This window comes from Triticum urartu, chromosome 6 (assembly GCF_003073215.2).
Source record: "Triticum urartu cultivar G1812 chromosome 6, Tu2.1, whole genome shotgun sequence".
Classification (NCBI taxonomy): Eukaryota; Viridiplantae; Streptophyta; class Magnoliopsida; order Poales; family Poaceae; genus Triticum; species Triticum urartu.
This window is the reverse complement of record NC_053027.1, coordinates 537,315,354-537,321,506: the sequence shown is the minus strand read 5'-3', so window position 1 is coordinate 537,321,506 and position 6,153 is coordinate 537,315,354. Positions and strand designations below refer to the sequence as shown.

Here is a 6,153-nt window from a genome sequence, read left to right as displayed (position 1 = left end):
CAGAAAGCCGCACCGGTGTGGTTGAAAAAGAGAAAAAGAAAAACAACCCACCCCGACCCCTCTCATTGTAACTACCGCTGCCGCTTCCTTCCCCCACGCCGGCGGCCTCTCTCCACCGCGCGCCGCGCTCCTCCTTCCCCGACGCCGGCCGCCTCCCTCCAGCACGCGCCGCCGTCCTCCTTCCCCGATGCCGGCCACCGCCCTCCTTCCCCGGCGTCGGCCGCCTCCCTCCACTACGCGCCGCTCCTCCTTCCCCGACGCCGGCCGCCTCCCTCCACCACGCGCCGCCCTCCTCCTTCCCCGACGCCGGCCACCGCCCTCTAGCACGCGCCGCCCTCCTTCCCCGGCGTCGGCCGCCTCCCTCCACTACGCGCCGCTCCTCCTTCCCGGACGCCGGACGCCTCCCTCCACCACGCGCCACCCTCCTCCTTCCCCGGAGCCGGCCGCCTGCCTCCACCACGCGCCGCCCTCCTCCTTGCCATGCGCCGGCCACCTACATCCATCGCGCAGATCCCGCCGCAGCCCCAAAACCTAAACGGCGTCGCCGCTGTCGTCCCGCACTGCATCGACCCGCCGCTATCGCTCTGCTGCCGTGTACACGCGGTTCAACGCCTCAGCCCCAGGCCGTTCAATGCCTCGCCGGCCTGCGGCTCCTCCATGGACGCCTAGCTCCTCTACAAGAGCCACCGCGGCCCACGTCAGCCCATGGTGGCGGAGTTCGTTGCGTCCATCAGTCCAACCCCATGGCTTCAGGGTGGCCGAGTTTTGTCGCGGCCGTCAGTTCGGACACCTCCGTCACTGTGTGCGTTGCTACCACGGCCATTTGCGTCAATGCGTGCTCCGTCACCGGCCTCATGCGCACCGTGACCCCTGGCGCACTCCTTCCTCTCCCTGATGCTGCTTGTGCCCTCCCACGCTTGATCTCCTGCTGAAGCGATGAGCTCTTCTACATTGTTGAAGTTCCGTACCTGACGGCACCAGCGCGAGGATGCAGCAGCCAGGCTGGACCCCAGTTCGTGCCTCCCCCTCTCTCCCTTAGCTACATCATCACTGTTGAAGTGCTGCTGATTGATTTCTTTTAGTGAACTGTGATGCTCTACTGATAGAGAGAAGTTTGGGAAACTGCACAAATATTGGTATTTTGGAGTTATGAATTTGGTGCTCCGTAGGTGCCTGCTGGTATATGCAAGTGAGGGCCAGCATTTTTTTCTTCAGATTCTTGTGTTTGTACAAGGGCTAAAAGTATTTAGTTGTACAAATTGAAATTCCACATAATCCTCTGACTGCAAGTTTTACTTGTGACTTTGATGCTTCGTAGGTTTTTAAAAGTATTTAGGTGGGTGGTCCGACACCGCTGTGTCCAGCAGTCCAACAACGCCGCCGGAGGCCGTTCGTGTCGCAATGCCTACTTTCGCCCGCGCCTCCTTCCCAGTCATCGTGAGGTACACCTTGCTCGAAATCTCTCTTCTCCATCTCCCGACGGTGAAGATCTATGTGCCTCATGTTTGAACTAACATTTTATTTTTAATTGAACTAGTGCTGCTTTGATTCAGACCTGACGGAAGAAGGCAGAACCTCTCTCTCATAGGCAGTAATATTGCTCTCTCATCTCGTAGGCAGTAATATTTTGATGAATGTGTTACAAAACAAATGTCGTATTGACATTCAATAGCTTAGAGAGAGTAGCACAGAGAAACGTTGTTGTGTTGTGGATGACAAAGAACACATGTGACAGCAAGTCCAGGTATTACTACATGGGGAGTACAAAATTACTTTTACTGAGAGATCACTTGAATCCTTGATAGCTACTATCCATAGGAACTTAACCCAGAAAAAATGTGTGAAAAGGAAACATTTTGTACTACCATTAGTCATCGATGGCGTGTAATGTTATATTTTCTTGCTTCCCTAGCGTTGAATTAGAACAGCATTTTCAAGAGCTGCATTAGCTCATTACTTATCTCTTGTACTGTTAATTTTATTTTCAAAACCGAACTTGTACTGGGTACATGAGTTCCGATAGTAGCTTCTCTTTCACAAATTTTACATAATTAAGCATTCTTGATGTGCTGCCTTTCTTCCAGATATATAGATTCAGTTTTGAATCCGATTCTCAAATCAGACAATCATAATTCTATTTTTTGACTATTTACTGTAGAGCAACAGCCCCACAGTCCTTTTATTCCAGAAATTTTTGCCCAAGCCTGTTTAAATCCGCTCCCACCGGGAGTCGAACCCAGGACCTGGGGTGCTACTAAGGTCGCTGCAACCACTAGGCTACATGCCCCTTCGCACAATCATAATTCTATTGCCAGTTCTGGAACAAAGAAATGTTTGCATAGCAGTCCCATAAACAACACCAAAACGAATCCCCATCCTTGGTAACTTGTTAGCTTTGATCTTCCAGGGCAGCACGAATGATCAGTACTCCCTTTAATCAATGCGCGCTCATCGACAAAAATCAGCAGAATTGGTACTATGAACTTCTGTGCTGGTCGGTCTTGTGTGTTACTTTAATGTTGGACTCAGGAATAGGCATTAAAATGAAATCATACACAAGCTGAAACATAGAGCTCGCAGCTTCTGTTTGTAGTTTGAACTTAGGCTCGTCTCTCTCCCTCTGTCGTACTTCAATCGTTCTTTGCCATGATGTTGAATCAAGTAATTGTGCGTGCATTGCAGCAGTAATGTTTATTTGGTGCAGAAAGCTCACAAAAGAACCCATCTCGATTAATTAGCATTTTGGAAGTGCATGCTTTGGCAATTAACTGCTGAGTGCATCTATCTTTCCCCTGCAATATGTATACTGTGGTGTAGTTACTATGCTGAAGATGAAGTTTCTTGTCGAACTTTTCCAGTTAATATACATGGTACTTGGTCATATATTTCACATGTACTTACATCATTGTTAAGCATCTTTCCATCTAAACTTCCATTCCTACAGGTGAAGAATACACAGCAGGATCTGCCCCAGCAAACCACATGTCGCCGGAGGCGCTCTGCCTCTCCTATGCACCCCCTGCTTCCATCTCCCTCCACCGCCGCCCTCCCTTACCCCTGCGCAGTTCTTGGCACCGTGGTTGTTGCCCCACACTGGATCGACGCGCCGCTATCGCTCTGCCGCCGCGTATAGAGAGTTTAACGCCGCAACCCCCGTCCGTTCAATGTCGCCGCCATGGGCGTGCCCCACTCCAACTCCCTCGCCTGTGCTTCCGTGGCGAAACAGTGCAACCTGCAGGAGGAACCGTGAGGGGTCGAGGACGTCCAGCTCGGCAATCCAACTCGGCGTGATTCACGTCATCGTTGGCCCCATGTTCGCTGGCAAGACCACCGCGCTTCTCCGCCAGCACCGGCAGGTACTCACCCCCGTCCCGTCTCTTGCTTACTGCTTCATTTCGCGTTGCTAAAAACAAAAAACAAGCAAGTTCAAATTGAAAATAATGAGAAGCTAGATGTTTAAAAAAAATCAGAAGTTATTTTAGTGAATCTCTATTGAAAATTAGCTCACGTTTTAGTGAATCAGAAGTAGTTTGTATTTTTTTTGCTTGATGCGTGTTCTTGAGCAGTTCAAAACATGTACTTGTTCTGTGGTTTGCTATAACACTTGTTAGATTGCTCTCCAAAAAAAGGTCATGTATTTGTGAATTGGCTACTGGTGTAGCAGCCTGTATGTATTTTATCATCGGTTCATAAAGAAAAAGCTGAAACAGTGCAGTGTGCGTGTTAAAAATAATAATTCAGTTTTATATTGTATGGTAGTTTTCACTTCATACAAAATTTCTAACAGTTCGGCCAAAATAAAGTTTGCATAGTTCATACTCGAGAGGCAGTAGTGTTCAATGACAGAAAAACATCAGTTCAAATATATATGCAGGAGGTTGAGAGCCAAAAAAACTGATTTTTTTATGTGTTTAATTTTTCAGCTGTAAGATAGAAAATTTTCTCTCTTGTCTATCTTGGTTCTCAGGAAAATTGGGCTGGGAGTCGACAAGCCGGGCAAAATGTGTTTCTACTTCTACAATATCAAAGATGATGAGATTCTGGTCTTGCTCGTCGAGGACCCAATCACAGGGTAGTCTGTCGCAGCTGCAATGCATTAGGAAAAGTTCAAGTTTACTATTAGATTTAGTTCTATTGGAAAAGGGCCGCCCTCACCGCGCTTGTCCCCGTCGCCGGAGGGTCGGCGTGCAGGGGTTGGGCCACAGCCGACACTTCCGGTCGTCCCCTACCACTGCTCAATCTTCTCGCCTAACCCCCTTCCTCCCCGATCTGCTACTGATGTACCCCAACTACCACTGGAGCTTCGAGGAGCACTCCTCCGTCCAAGTTTAGCATTGGGCGCCGTCCAAGTAGAGCACTGCACCCCGTCCAAGTTCCCATCTAATGTTGAACGTTCAATTTTGTCATGTTGAATAATATAGCACTGAGCACACTACAATTTCTTTTGCTTGAGCGCTGAGCAAACAGTGGAGCCTGCTGGAGGAGTCACGGGGTCGAGGACCTCCTGCTCAATAGTACAACTTCTTGTTTTGTGGCCGGTCGCACAAGGAGCTGAGTGCAGGCCGCAGTAAGTACATGAGTACTAATATTAGGATATGTATGTGGTCCCAGTAAGTACATGAGTATTAATTAGCAAGTTTGGTTGCTTCTGATGCATTCCAAACATGTGTTGTGTGTTTTCAGGAAAAAAACATTTGTCAGATTTTTGGTGGCCAAATATTATTGATATGGAGATGAATAACTATGCGGATGCGCTCGGCGCTCCTATTGTTTTTCTGGAAAAAACAAGATGCCATGTTTACACATCCATATTTAATTTTGGAAGGTTCACACATCCATATTAGAGAGATTCATCGGACATAATTTTGTAAGGTCAGAAAAAGCAATTGCTCAATACATCACATCAACTCTTCGATGCAAAAAAGGATGGCTATTCTCAAGTCAGCAGCTAACCAAACTGGGTAAGTTTTCAGAAATTCATTCCAGTGTCAAACGTTGGTGAGATTCTGATTAAGACTTTTGTCCATTCCAGCAACTTCAGGGTAGCTTAGTCAAATATGGCAGCTGTGCAGTAAACAGTTTCAGTTGAGAAATCAGCAAGCTATAATGCATATTGTCTTCTATAACTCCATTCACTTCACGATTTCTTCACCTGTTTGTTGTTTCCTAATTATCCTAATTCCTAAATGTCCTACTCAACTTCATCGCCATGCTCAGTCCAACCCCGTGGCTTCAGGGTGTCCGAGTTCATCGCGACCATCAGTTCGGAGACCTGCGTCACTGCGCGTGTCGCTACCATGGCCCCCTGTGTCACTGCGTGCTCCGTCAACAGCCTCCTGCACAAGGAAAAGCAACAGGAGTAGAGGCGTCTGAGATGCTCTGTTCTAGCGAGGTGGCTGATTATGTTTGTCAGTTTGTAATACTTTGGCCCCAGTGCACTTATGTATCTTTTTCTGGCCGGAGCACGACCGGAGCTTATGTCAGTATGAACTTTGAATGTGATGGTACTACAAACTCTATAAAACACCAGCAATCCATTTTTACTGGTACTTACCTTTTATACAATTCACATGGATTGTGCCCCTATTACCAACTGTGGTAAAAAATGCACTGTGCTCACCATTTTATTTTAGTTCATGAGTTTGTTATACTTTAAAAAGAGGAGGTAAAAGTGAACCATTTGGTTTTGTATTATAAAAAGTGTTAATGTGAGAAACTTCATAAACATCTTGTTTAATAAGTTCAGCTTGTTCTGTGTATAGTATTTATTGAGCTAAAAATGGTATGGTTCATACATTCTTGTCGGTCTCGTTGTAATCGTCCTTGTTTTTGTGAGTTTCTTGATACAAGTTTTGTGGTCAGTCCAGATGGGAGAAGGTGATCGGTCCAAAGTGTAATTCTGTGATGTTGACGTCCAAGTTCTACAACTGATCCGTACAAACAAAAATGGTGGTCTGTTCTACAAAGGAAAAATTGTTTAATTAAAAATATTGATCAGTACAAGTTAAAAACGGTGGTCCGTTCGGAATTCAGAATAAAAAAATGACAAAAATTCAAATTGTAAAAGTTCAAGCAAAAAGAAAGCCCATGCAATTCAAATGGTAAAAGTACAAGTCGTAAAATAAGAGAAGTCCAGAACATCGTTGTAAAAAA

At 46.6% G+C, this 6,153-nt stretch overlaps 1 long non-coding RNA gene across 1 annotated transcript; it reads left to right on the top strand.

The window, feature by feature from the left end:
* The first annotated feature begins 397 nt into the window (after nt 1-397).
* Nucleotides 398-1,431, top strand: LOC125515026. Its single transcript, XR_007286757.1, has 3 exons — nt 398-1,012; nt 1,083-1,189; nt 1,319-1,431. It is a non-coding gene; the product is annotated as an uncharacterized LOC125515026 (long non-coding RNA).
* Nucleotides 1,432-6,153: the final 4,722 nt, after the last annotated feature.